Here is a 14130-nt window from a genome sequence, read left to right as displayed (position 1 = left end):
GTCAGAGAAAGAGGAGGTTAGGGTTTGAGAGGTTGAAGAAAAAACATTTTCAAGGAGGCAGAAAGGGAAAAACAATTTTCTACAAATTCCATTGACTTCCTATTTTTTCCCAAGGCTGTCCTTTGAGCCACAGAGCTTAGTGCCAACCCCAGAGGGAAAAGCCTAGGGAGGATCCAAAGGAACAATTTATTCATCTGTTCATCAAACCTACATGAACATCTGTTTTATGTAAGAGATGGAGGATACTGAGGTGAACTAGACAAACTCTTTCTCTTCAAACATCTCAAAATCTATCCAGGAAGACAGAGGTAAAAAAATGGCAACGGAGCTTGGTAACTGCTAAAACGAAGTTATGATCTAAGAAAGAGCAGCTAGTTGCTGGAGGGGAGCTGGATTAGCAAAGTTCTCTTCCCTCGATGACACATCTTTCATCACACATTTTTCACCCGTCCCAGCACCTCATAAGCCTTCCAGCCAGACAGTCCTTTCTTTCACCTCACTTAAGTCCCTCTTGCTCAGCAGTGCCCAGTACCCCTGGCCATGCCCAGTAATCCCAGCCTGTGACCTCAGCAGCTAGGTGAAGGGCCGTGAGGCCTTTATGGAATCTCTGGCCAAGACTCCCATTATACACATGAGGAAACTGAGGCCCAGATAGAGGCGGTGACTTGCTTGAGTTTGCCACAGTGAGGTGGTGCTGAGCCTGGGCTCTCAGCGGCAGATGTGCACATTACGACAAGCACACCTGGAGGGGTTTGACCGAGGAATCCCTGCGCTCTGTACAGGGTCGGAGAAGGAAGGTAAGGTGGCTGAGGGGGAGGCAGTAGAGGAAGGTAGAGGAAGCTCTGAAGCCGGGGAGGAAAGAGAGGGCAGGGAAGAGGGCACTCATCAGGAAGGGCTCAGATGGTGACAGGGCAGCAAACTTTCTTCTAGAGGCCAGCATCAGGAGTTCCCTGGTGGCCTAGTGGTTAGGATTCCAGGCTTTCACTGCCGCAGCCCGGGTTCAGTCAACCCCTAGTCGGGGAACTGAGATCCCGAAAGCTGCGTGGCGTGGCCAAAATAAATAAATAAAGCCCAGCATCATCATCCACAGTCTGTCTTATTGAACTCTCAAAGGCCAGGCCTACTTAAAATTAAATGTAAGTTAATTAAAATTCAATAAAATTAAAAATTCATTTCCTCGGCTGCACTAGCTACATTTCAAGTGCTCAGGAGCTACGTGTGGCTGGTGTCTGCTGTACTGGATGGCACAGATGGAACGCATTTCCATCATGGCAGAAGTGCTGTTCTAGACACTTTACATGTATAATCTCATTTAAATAATATTTTCTGAGAATGATTAATACATGTTTGTCGTAGAAAATTTGAGGGAACTTCAGTCACAGATGATGCCCTCCACCCACTCTTAGCATTTGACATACATCTTTCTAGCCTTTACTTTTCCTTTAAAAGAAAATTCAAATAACGCACAGTCGGTGTTAAAAAATGCAAACAATATGGGGGCTAGAGAGTAAAAATGCTGTCCCTCCGCAGGGGAAAGCACTGTCAGCAGCTTGGCACGTGTTCCTCCTGAGTCTGCGTTTCCCTCAGCCCCACGATCTCAGGAACACTGGGGGGCTGCTTTAACCACAGAATCTCTATTTCACTGGCTCTGCCCTCATCCACCTTCGAGAAGGCTTCCGGTCCCTCCCCTTCCACTAATCCGAAGTGCCACAGGCCTGGGACCCTCACAGTGGCCTCTGCTTTGGACCCAGAAGCCCCTCTCTCCTCTTCCCTCACCCAGCCCTGCTCCTTGCGACACCTCATCAGGGCCTGGGGAAGGGACGCTCTATCCTGTTACCTCACCCCCGTCATTTCTCCCAGCCATCCTCCGAGGCCACGGCAGAATAGCAGAGTGGTCCAGAGCACGGGCCCTGGGATCAGACAGTCACAGGTTATGTCCCAGCTCTACCACCTATCAGGATTCCCGAGATCCTGCACGATGTATCTGAGCCTCAGTTTTCTCATCTGAACGTTGGAGATAATATCTACCTCAAACTGTTTGCTGTGAGAGTTAAATGAGATAATAAATGTAACACATTCTGCATTTCGAGATAGTAATTATTGTCATTTTGCAGATGAGAAAACTGAGGCTCAGTGAGACCTAGGTACTTCTCAAGGTCCTGCTGGCAGGAACCAGGGTTCTAACCTATGCCTGTCTGGCTCCAAAGCCCACGTTGCTGACCCCACAGGGCCATCCCTTTCTTAACCTCACTCCGACGCTCCAGAACACCTTCATATGGGTCCAGAATAGCAAAGAAGCAAGGGAGGTAGCAGGAGAACTGTCAGGTGGCTCTAAACCTCAGACTTTTCCCAAGTCAGAGGCCTGCCGGGGCCAGGAGGGCAGCAGTCCCCTGCCATGCGGTCCCCCAGCTTCCCACTGCAGACTGGGCATCCTGCTGCTTGTGTCTGCTCTCTGCAGGCCTCGGTTTCCCCATATATATAACAACCCTGACAGTCTGTCATTTTGCACTTCTGTGACCTCCAACCCCAGAAGTCATCAGGGACCCAGACTCGACTGGAGGCAGGAGGCCAGCCCTGCCCCTCAGACCAGACCAGGCCCTGGTGAGGGGCTGACCCGCAGTTACCTCACTCTCCCTAGGCTCCCCTGGGGCCCTGAGGTGGGGCGTGGTGCTCGACAGGCCTGCTGGGTGAGGGCAGGTTTGGAAAGAGGTTTAGGAAGGGTGTGGCAGGGAGGGTGCGCCTGGCAGGCTCAGGTGAGGTCACTAGAGAGAGGGCACGCCTGCCAGCTTCCTCGGCTGTGCCAGACAGGGCTGGGCAGCTTCCCCCTCAGACCACGTCTCTGGGCTCCTCTGTGGGACCCCCATCCTTCGTGAAGTGTGAGCGGAGTTGGACAAACTCCCCTCAACATCCATCCAAGGCCAACTCACGGGACCTGCCCTGCTGGGTGGTGGGCCAGGAGGGTCCCAAGAGCTGTGAGGACAGGAGTGGGAAACCTGTGTGCAAGCTGTGTGCAAGACAGCAGGGTCCATGGAGGAAGGGATTTGACCACAGTTGATCCAGGCAGTCAGAGAAGACTCCTTCGTGAAAGCAGGCAGAGGCCACAGGGGCCCAGATCTGGCTTGCTGTTCCCTGCCCTGCCCCTTCTCCCCTCTACAAGGCAACACCCATTCTCCCTGAGTCCCAGGGGAGGAATGGTCATTGTCTCTTCTTCCTCTTCTTCTGGGATAGAGCTTAGACCCTGCAATTTATTCCCTTCCAAAAGACCAAATATGTGGGGTAGTGGGGAGTTCCAGTCCATCCACTCCATGAAGCTCACCGTTAGAAAGTATTTCCTTTTACTGAGTTACTCTCTGCCTCCCTATAGAATCCACTAGAGAGCACTTCAAGAATTTAATGTCCACTCCCAGTCTCCATGTACTCTGTAATTCTTTGCTCTGAGCCAAATACCCTCAGTTCTTTTAGTCATTCCTCCTAAGACTGGTTTCAAGACATTTTGACAGCTTGGCCTGTGTCCCCTGGAAATATTTCCGTTTATCTGCATTCTTATAGTAACATGGTATCTAGAATGGGACTTGGCTTTCCAGTCAAAATCAGGCCAACATAGAGAACAGTACAGAACAATCACCTCCTCGACTTTGGCATGATACAGATCCCATGAGCTCTATTGTCTTGCTGGCCTGCATAGAACTTGGGCTCAGCAAACACCTCCTTGGCGATTTTGGACTCATGTGGCTGTTTAGACATGTCCTTGTTGAGTGGGTACACATAGGTCACTCAGCCTGCATGACTGTTGCCTCCAACGATTCAGAGGCCCCTCGGCCTTCCTGGGTCGGGGTTCCCTGGCAGATGACCCCCAGGGATGAAGCCCAAGGCTCAGGCAGTGGCTCTCAACAGGTCTTCACTTGTCCACTCTCTTGAGGGTCTGATGAAAAGCTCTGCATTATCTTCCCAGAAAATGTACCTTCTCAAAAAACCTACAAATGCCACCAGGACTCCCTGCAGAACACTGGGACCCCAGGTTAGGAATCCCCATGTGGAAGATGATGCCTGAAAAGTAAACTCTGAGACAGCCTCCCTGTTCTAACCATGGGGGCTCAGGACTCCCACAAAGTAACAGCCTTTCACACCAGTGCTGTGCTTTATAGCTCACAAAGTGTGTTCACACATATTGCCTCGGACAGACCCTAGAGTACAGATTATACTTGAACAAATAGGAGGTCAACGTCCACTGACTTGCCCAAGGTCACACAGCCAATCTGGGCAGAGCCAACACTCTCCTTCTCACATGGGGCCTCAGAGGAGCCAACACCGTCTGACGGTGGGGAAGACACAACAGAGAAACGGCTGCACTTGGCCGCAGGGGAGATTGGTCCTGACCGTGCCCAGCGGGCTCCTGCTGCAGCTCCAGAGAGACACACCCAACCTGCCCCCGTGCTGAGCTGTGCTTCTAACAGCCTCCCTCCTGGCACAGCAGTGAGGGGCCAAGCTACCAGGCTGCAGCTTGTGAGACAGGAGAGACAAGGGCAGAAACCAGGCCTGGAGCCTGAACCTCAGGAACCCGGGGGACAGAGAAAGAGCCCCTGGACTTGCCTCTCCCTAGAGAGCAGATACCTAACCTGGCAGGAGCATATCCGAGGATAAAATGGGGCTGGAGAGGGGGTGGCAGTCGGGATATGGAGCACAACTGAGTGAATGAGGTTTACATACAGGCACCAGACTTGACTGTTTGAAGTCAGTGTTTAAGTTTTCAAGGAATTCTTGCTCCTTAAAAACCCCTCTACTTGACCCAGAAAACTCAGCCTGCGACACGCAGCTCACTCCCTCCACGAAGCTTTCCCCAGTGTCCTGTGTAATGACGGTGCCCCTAGCAGGCTGGAGCTCTGGACTCAACATCCCACCCTGGTCCCTGGCAATAGGGGCTCAATCCATGTTTGTTCAGTAAGCTCTAGACACCAGAAATGACAGACTGTCTTTTGTCTCTACCTGTTCTGTGACTTCGAACTGGGTCCCAAACCTCCATGGTCAACGAAGGCCAGCCTGCCTCATACACACAATCACCCACTTTAACTGGAAGCCAATCATGGCCTTTAGAAACCCTCTCAAGAAGCATCTAACAGGTTTTCCCAGGCTGGGATGGGGTGAGGGAGAAGGTTCAAGAAAGAAAACTGTCATTTTTATATCTTTCCCCAAACTGGGTTATTTTCCTTTGCTCCAAACAGTTGGCAGAGATGTGTGGGCAGAGAAAGGGTCTGGAACTTGGAGTGTTGCTCTGCAGGCATCTGGGTGGTTCTCCACCCTCAGCTGGTTTGCAGCCCGGGCTGGGGCTGGGGGTTGCTAAAGGGAGGGGGCTGGTTTGCAGTGGGTGGGTTGCTGCTCGGGCCTTTGATCATTAACCCTTATCAAAAAGAATTCATAAATTTGTGTTGGTTTTATGCATCTGTCTCCTCCACCGGACTCTGGAGGGTGGGAACCACATTTATTCAATTCAGAATCCTCAGGGCTGGGTACAATGCCAAGTATAGAGTAATGCTAAATACATGTTGAAGGCAAAAAAATAAAATAATTTTTTAAAAAAGCACCAAAACCTCCCTGCTAGTTTTATTTCTGGGGCACCCCTGCCTCTTTTTTTTTTTTTGCGGTACGCAGGCCTCTCACTGCTGTGGCCTCTCCCGTTGCGGAGCACAGGCTCCGGACGCGCAGGCTCAGCGGCCGTGGCTCACGGGCCCAGCTGCTCCGTGGCATATGGGATCTTCCAGGACCGGGGCACGAACCCGTGTCCCCTGCATGGGCAGGCGGACTCTCAACCACTGCGCCACCAGCGAAGCCCCTACCCCTGCCTCTCTTAAAGGAAAGAGCTTCTTAGAGCTTCCCTATGCTGATGGGAGGAGAGACTTGTCATTGGCCTCCATTCTAGCTGGAGGTGTGGGCCCTTCTCCCCTGGGCTGCTCCTAAGACTAATTCTTTGTCTCTGTTATTTCTAGCCCCAAACGTGTGTCTTAAGTTTCCTGCCACCTGGCCTGACGGCCCAACCGCCCCAGCTATATCTCTGCCCAGCCCCAACCAGACATGGAGATTCACCCCTGGCTTCCTGACAGCTCTCACCCCTATGGCAACCACAACTATTTTTAGCAGAGCTCAGGGGCAGCCGAATGACCTCACTGCCTCATGTTTTTGACATCCTTCAGAGACCTCAGTCCTCCCGACGGTGGGTTTCACTTTCCACTGCTTTTGCTAATCCTCCAGCTGCCTGGGTTTCTTAGAGTGAGTCTTGGGCCCAGCTCAGGGAAGACCGTTTGTCCCCGCCCTCCGCTCCTGGCTGTAACCCCTAGCCCTAAGCATTTATGGCCCTCAGACCCATTTGTTTTTCTCAAAGCTGTCAGAAATTCTCCATCCTTTCCTGGGTCAGAATCCTAACATCTGACTCAAGTTCTCAGTCTAACCTAAATCTTTCCCGCTGTCAGGGTTGCCAGATTTAGCAAATAAAAATACAGAATACCCAGTTAAATTTGAATTTCACATAAACAACAAATAATTTTTTAGTTCAGCATGTTTTAGGTAATATTACACTAAAAAATTATTCATTGTTTATGTGAAATTCAAATTTAACTGGGTATCCTGTATTTTATCTGGCAACCCTACCTGCTGTATTCCTTCTCAGTAGAGCAGCAGTTATTAAATGTTTTGGTTTCAGGATCCCTTTATACTCTAAAAACTTATTGAGGACCCTCAAAGAGCATTTATGTGGGTGAACTGATGTTTATCATATTAGAAATTAAAACATAAATTTAAAATATTTATTAATTTATTTTAAAATAAGTTTTAAGAAGTGACAGTAATAACTCATTACACATTTACATATATAAAACATTTTTACAAAAACTTGCTATATTTTCGAAAACAAACAAAAAAAATAGTGAGAAGAGTGGCATTGTTCTACATGCTTTGCAAATGTTTTTAATGTTTGGCTTAATGAAAAAGAGACAGATTCTTTTCTTTAAAATTAAAAAATTTAACTGTGGTAACAAAATACATAACATAAAATTTACTATCCGAACTGTTTTAAGTGTGTAGTTTGATTGTATTAAGTATGTTCACATTGCTGTGCAGAGTTGGATTTTTATGTCTCCTTCAGCATCCGGTCTGTTATAATATCACACACCATGAAGCTTCTGGAAAATTCCACTGTGCACTCATGAGAGAATGACAGTAAAAAGGCAAATGATGTTTTCATATTATGATGAAAACAGTTTTGACCTTGTTTTCCTCTGAAAGGACATGGGGAACCCCCAGGGGTCCCTGACCACACTTTGAGAGCTGGTGCTCTAGAGCAACACCAGAGACTTCAGGGCCGATCAGTAGCAGCAACCTTGCCCCTGACATTGATTTGGGGTGGGTATGACACACTGCACACATAATTTAATGTGATTCCAAGCTGGTTCTTGTTTCTGAGATAGGTAGTGGGGGTAGGAGGAGGCTGAGGCCGGATCTTGCCTAGTGCCTTAGCAGGGATGAAAAAAATGGGTCTAGAAAGACTCGGACCCAAGGGACCTAGGGGTGGCACACAAGTTATGAAGTGGACCAAGCTGACTCAGAGACAGAGTTACAATTCTGCCTCATCTTGAGGCTCTGAGAGGCTCTAAAGAAGGTAAACTCCTCCAGGCGGGGAGAAAAGAATGGATGGGCTCCTGGGGACAGGGTCAAAGAACCAATGTGCTCACTGCCCCAACCGGCCCCAACCATGGCTGGCAAGGAGGGAGCTGACCACCTTACTACCCCGTCCCTCCTTGGTGCTCATCTGCTCCTTCTGACCGTGTCTCTCATTTCCTGCCACGGCTAGTGGTTGTGAGGAAGGACAGCTGGGCCCTCACATTTCAATTGAGTGGACTCAAGTGAGACCCTGCCTTGGGGCCTAGACACCTAGAGACTTTAGTTAGTCGGGGGCTTATTCCTTTACTGACCAATCTAGCGACAAAAGAGTGGGGACCCAAAACAGCCAGTGGTCCATCCTTCGTCCACACAAGTGGTCCCATTACAACCAAGTCCAATGGAACATGAGCGTCCTACACAGTTTTTGTACCAGACATACACCCTTAGCACACTCACCTCTGGGCTGTTCACGATCATCCTGTAGATGTTATTTTATAGCTTCAACTTTATTATACACAAATTCCTTGAGGGAGGGAACCATGCCTTTATTGCTTCTGTATTTTCCACAGCACCTAGAACAAAGTAAGGTCTCAATACACATTGATGGGTTTATTAGGGGATGGCTTTTCACTGATTCAACTATCAGATTCCCATTTCTAAGGGGCTGGGGCCGGGAGAGCAGGTGGAGGCCCTTTATTAAACATTTATTGAGTACCTTCTCCCACTCCTTAGTTTCTTTGGGGAGGTGTTGCTTACAAAGCACATTCATGAGTCATCCAGTTTAATCCTTGGGGCAACAGGACTGGTGTGAGTGTACTGTGAAAGGGGCTTTCTAAGTGACTGCACTGTGTTCTGCCTAAAGGAGGAATGTGCTAAGCCAGGAGCTTGTCTCTGGGGCAACAAATACATGTGTGGGATGTCCTCCAGAGCTGTACTGGGGAAGCGCGTCCTGAACACGGCCACCTGGCGCGTCCTGGCTGAGAGGCTGGTACTCCACGAAGACCATTCATGGCCACAGTGTTCCCTGCCCAGCTCCCGTGCTGCCTGAGTAACTGTCCCACTGAATCTCGGCTTCCCCTCATGTGCAATGGCCAACAGACAGCGAACGTGCTCATCAGCAAACCCGAGTGTCTGGTTGGTTTCACAGCAGTTATATTCTTCATTATAAATCAACAAATTGGCATTCTGGCTGTGTCTGTTCATCTCCTGGAGCTTTGTGAGTCTGCCCCCTAGTCTCCTGGGCCTGTTGCAAGCAAGGTTTCTGAGCAGCCACCTGAGGCCCAGACCCTGAATTGTGAAAGGGTCTCAAGGGAGACCTGGCCACTGTGTGAGGTTCTGAGGAGGAGACAGCCAGCTCTCCCCAGGTGCCACCTGGCCCATGGCTTTTCCATTCACAGAGAACTGGGCACTGGGCTGGGAGGCAGAGCAAGCCAGGGGTCCCTTAGCAGAGGGGGGCTCCATGCCAGTGGCTGGCCTGCTACCAACCAGGGGCCCACCTGCTTGATGGGCACAGCCAAGGATCAGGAAGACACTGCAGGCCAGGCTGGAGAGTGATTCAGAATCCAGCCGGGGAACTTTAAAAGGTCACTGCACCCTTTCCCCGGGGTCTGGGTGAGGCATGTGGTCAGCCCTGCTGGGATAGCTGAGTGCCTGTGCTGTCCAGAGCCTGGGTCAGCGCCGCCTGGAGCTGCGTTCTCCTAGGAGGGGAAAGCAGTGAGGAGTAGGGAGGGGGTGGTGCTGGCTGGGCCCTCGTTTCCGTCCGGAAATGGGATTTTGGCCTCTTGGGCTGGGAAAATTCTGGCCGGCACTGTCTGTTTATCAGGGAAGCTGAGTCAGTCTCCTATCTCCTAAAAAACTGCTGTTTCTAGAATTTCATTGGTTAGCACCTCTCCCGATGCCTTCCTTTTCTCTGGGGAATTCCTTTGGGGGCAGGGGACAGTGGGGAGAAATTGACTCTTTCCTAGAGACTGAGACCTGAAATCAGAGTTTTTGCCCATTTATGGACTTAAAGCCCCCCTCCCCAACCCTAGGATGACTCATTCCCCCACCTTGACCTAAATGCCCCCAGAGGGGAAAAGGTGAAATTGAGAAGGTGGGATTAGCTGCCTGGAGTGAGGAGAGAAGAGCCTGAAAAGCAGAGGGAATTCTTCCGAGAAACAATCAGTGAGGGGAGAATTTTAGAGCCAAAAGGAGGCAGAATAAGTGCGAGAGGGGGCTTCCCTGGGGGCTTCCCTGGTGGCGCAGTGGTTGAGAGTCCGCCTGCCGATGCAGGGGACACGGGTTTGTGCCCCGGTCTGGGAAGATCCCACATGCCGCGGAGCGGCTGGGTCCGTGAGCCATGGCTGCTGAGCCTGCGCGTCCGGAGCCTGTGCTCCGCAACGGGAGAGGCCGCAACAGTGAGAGGCCCGCGTACCGCAAAAAATGCAGATTACCAGGCCCCTGTGGGCTACGCTCAAGCTCCCCAGTGATCTGAAGCAGGAAGCTCTGAAACACAGGAAGAGAACTGGGAATCCGGGAGCCGGCTTGCTCTCTGGGGCCTGGGTTGTACAAGGCAACTCCCACCCCCTCTGCCAGTTTCAGAGGCAGAGCCCTGGCCCAAGGGTGAACTTTCCAATGTTCTTATAAAACCTGTGAAAGCCTTAGAAGATGCACAGTCGTAAAGTTTCAGAGCGGGAGGGTCCTGAGAAGTCTTTTAGTACAGCCCTCTCGTACAGGAAGACTCGGTTCTACAACGGACCTTTCCCCCCCGCCCCGCCCCCCAGCCTTCTCCCAAGGATGGGAGAAGCCCCGTTGTCTTCCTCAGGAGGAGAAAGCCAGTTGCAAACAGGCAGAACTGCCTTCCCAACTCAGCAACATCCACCTCGCCCGCTGTCAAGCTTTCACAAACAAGTGGTCACTTATACAAATAACTGCTTTCCTATTCAATAAAATCCTAGAACCTTTAGAACTCAGGGACTTCAGAGATCAACTAAGGTGATTTTCCACCCAAAGCAGAAATTCTTTCCTAGCAACAACTCCTAAATCTCTATCTCCAACTCACATCTCTTTCCCAAATTCCAGACTCCTTATACCTCTTATTCCGCTGCTGGAGGTCGAAGTGCTCCCCAGCTTCCCCTACCCCCCTCCACCTGCCACCTTTCCCCCTCTCGAATACTGGACGTACCAGCCCTCAAGTCCTTCAGGTCACCCCCACCCGCTGGCTGTTCTCAACGAGCAGCCAGAGGAATTAACAAAAAAAATCCATAGTCAGATTACGCCATTCCTTTTGCTCAAAACCTCCCACTGGCTCCCCATTTCACTCAGAAAAAAACCATAACCTGTATAATGGCTCACAAGGCCCTAGATGCTCTACTGCCCGACCCCTGCCACCTATCTTGACCCCCTAGTCTGCTACTTTCTCCTTCACTCACTCTGTTCCAGCCTCAATGGCTGTTTTTGTTTTAAAGTGCCATACAAAGGCAATTTTAATTTGCTAAAACAAACAAACAAAAAAAACCCAAACAGAACGAACTTTTTCTTCCTGCTACATCTACCATCTTAAAAAAGCGATACCCAGAATTTAAATAACCTATTTTCAGGTGTTACTTAAACAAAAGCATTTGTGTAAGTATTCCTGTTTTTTTTTTTTTTTTTTTTTTTTTTTTTTTTTTTTTTTTGCAGTACGCGGGCCTCTCACTGTTGTGGCCTCTCCCGTTGCGGAGCACAGGCTCCGGACGGGCAGGCTCAGCGGCCATGGCTCACGGGCCCAGCCGCTCCGCGGCATGTGGGATCTTCCCGGACCAGGGCACGAACCTGTGTCCCCTGCATCGGCAGTCGGACTCTCAACCACTGCACCACCAGGGAAGCCCTGTGTAAGTATTCTTGTAAGAAAAACCAGTGGCAAACAAAACCAGAGCCCAGACGCATAATTCTGGCTACGAATTTTAAATCAGGTTTTATTTTTCTGTCCTGAAAATTCTGTTTACTAAAACTTCATAGTATAATAGAAACAGACACATAAATCCATTGAACCTCTGCATAAACAAACATTTTCAGACTTTACTCCTGATGCATTCTTCAAATTACCCGCAAAAAACTGCTTATAAAGAATGTTTTAGGGGGCTTCCCTGGTGGTGCAGTGGTTGAGAGTCCACCTGCCGATGCAGGGGACACGGGTTCGTGCCCCGATCCGGGAAGATCCCACATGCCATGGAGCAGCTGGGCCCATGAGCCATGGCCGCTGAGCCTGCACGTCCGGAGCCTGTGCTCCGCAACGGGAGAGGCCACAACAGTGAGAGGCCCGCGTACCGCAAAAAAAAAAAAAAAAAAAAAAAAAAAGAATGTTTTAGGCTATGCTGATGATTTAAAAACAAGCACACAACCAACATAAAAACAAAGAATCTTCCTCTTTTTTTCAGGAGAAACGTCTTATGTGAAGTTATCCTCTTGAAACATGTTTGGTGTCAATTCTGGGTGAACCAGGATGGCCACTTCCGTTCTCTCTCAATGATCCTCTTGCCCTGATCTTGCTTGGAGGGTGTCTCCTCCAAGTACAGCACCATGGTCTTCACGGTAGGAGCCTTGAAAGGGCCTCCCTCTTACTTCCCTATCTGTCGTCTGATTTCCGCTGTCTCTTTACACCCCTTCTCATAGCAATAGCCACAGAGGACGTGTTTCTGTTTCAGGTGACCACATTCAGGACAAACGTCTATATTGTTCTTTTTTTTTTTTTTTTTTTTTTTTTTTTTTGCAGTACGCGGGCCTCTCACTGCTGTGGCCTCTCCCGTTGCGGAGCACAGGCTCCGGACGCGCAGGCTCAGCGGCCACGGCTCACGGGCCCAGCCGCTCCGCGCACGTAGGATCCTCCTGGATCGGGACACGAACCTGTGTCCCCTGCATCGGCAGGCGGACTCTCAACCACTGTGCCACCAGGGAAGCCCTTATATTGTTCTTAACTTTAATAAGCTTATGAGGGTTTCTTCTCCTACACCTGTTAACTTCAATGCTGCGTCTGCTTTTGGGAGCTGCCATCCAAAAGATGCTCTCCAAAAAGCTGGAAATCTCCTTACTTCCATTGGTATCATTTGCTGGTTCTGTAAATACAGCTGGACCTTGGACCGCTAATGCTGGTCCCCATTGAGGACTGGGAAAGCCTGGCCAGCTCTGCCGAAGTTTCCGCTGCAGTTGCTCCCAACAGTTCCGGAGGAGTCCCTGGGCTGCGGGCCACGGCGCGAAACGGCAGAACCATTAGCATCGGCATGGCAGGTGCCATGTTGCTCGCCCGAAAACCTCAATGGCTGTTTTAGAACTAGCCTGACCTGCTCCCACCTTAAGGCATTTCTATTGTCTGTTCCCTCCACCTGGAACACTGTTTCCCCAAATATCTATGTGGTTAGCACCTCCCTCCTTCAGGTCTTTGCACAAATGCCACCTTCTTGATGAGCCCTTCTCTGATCACCCCAATTTAAAACGTTATTCCCTGTCCCCTTCCCATTATCCTCATGCTTATGACCTGTTAATATACTATATAATTCACCTATTTATTATATCTATTGCTTTGTCTATCTTCCTCTGCTAGAATGGAAACCCCATAAGGGCAGAGATTTTTTGTCCGTTTTGTATACAAATGTATCCCCCCAACCCCAGTCTCCTCTTAAAAATGCCCAGGCTCCTCAGCTAGCCCTTTGTCCTGGCTTCATCGCAGTCCAGACATGCTCTGGCTGTCAGTGAGTCTCTGGATTCTGGCTTGCAGAGCTGAGCAGCAGCTCTAGTGGGATGTGGGCGCTGTGCCATGCAGGGTACAGTTGCATTGCCATTTCCCCTTCCCACCAGCCCATCAGAAGGTCCAAGGCAGCCTGACTGGATGGGGTCCGGGGAGAAGGGAAGGGCTCCTCCTGACATGCCTGCCGTGGGGGTCTCCCCGCTCTGCACAGAGGAGCCTCGGTACTACCCAGTGAGGGGGTTTCCACTCAGGGACAGCCTGGATGGACTTGCCCCAGGAAAGGGCTGAGGGTAAGATGAGAATTCTGACTAAGACTTTCTTGTCTTGGTTTCTGAAGGCCCTTTCCTGTCTCCCAAAGTTGCCCCCGGTGGTTGTCTGGGTTATTCACATTCCAGAAGCACTGATGTGGCACTAAATATTCCTAGGGCTCCAGCCTTCCCCCCTGGGGCCCAGAGTCATCTCTTTGAGCCTGCTTTCTGGAATGTTTTTGGTATGAAGCATCCTGGCAAGTGAGGGGAAGTTCCGTGCAAATGGAATCCCCGAGCCTGGGTCTCTAGGGGCTGGAGTAATAGACATTCTCTTCCCACCCAGAGTCTCTTTCCCCAGCGGGCTTCCGCCACATCCATCCCCTCTCCTGCCCACCCCTCCCAGCCCCTGGCTTGGAAGAGGTTAAGCAAACAGACCTCAAAGAGGACAAAGATCTCAGAACCAAGTACCTTTGCGTCCCCTCCTCTTCCTAGAAATCCGCCCTGCCAGCAGTGCTAGTAGGATGGGCTGCAGGG

At 50.4% G+C, this 14130-nt stretch overlaps 1 pseudogene; it reads right to left on the bottom strand.

The window, feature by feature from the left end:
• Positions 1 to 12089: 12089 nt before the first annotated feature.
• On the bottom strand, positions 12090 to 12898 carry LOC132483191 (large ribosomal subunit protein bL32m-like; annotated as a pseudogene).
• Positions 12899 to 14130: the final 1232 nt, after the last annotated feature.

Source organism: Mesoplodon densirostris, chromosome 2 (genome assembly GCF_025265405.1).
Source record: "Mesoplodon densirostris isolate mMesDen1 chromosome 2, mMesDen1 primary haplotype, whole genome shotgun sequence".
Classification (NCBI taxonomy): domain Eukaryota; kingdom Metazoa; phylum Chordata; class Mammalia; order Artiodactyla; family Ziphiidae; genus Mesoplodon; species Mesoplodon densirostris.
Note: the sequence above shows the minus strand (reverse complement) of the source record. Positions and strands in the feature narration are given on the sequence as shown.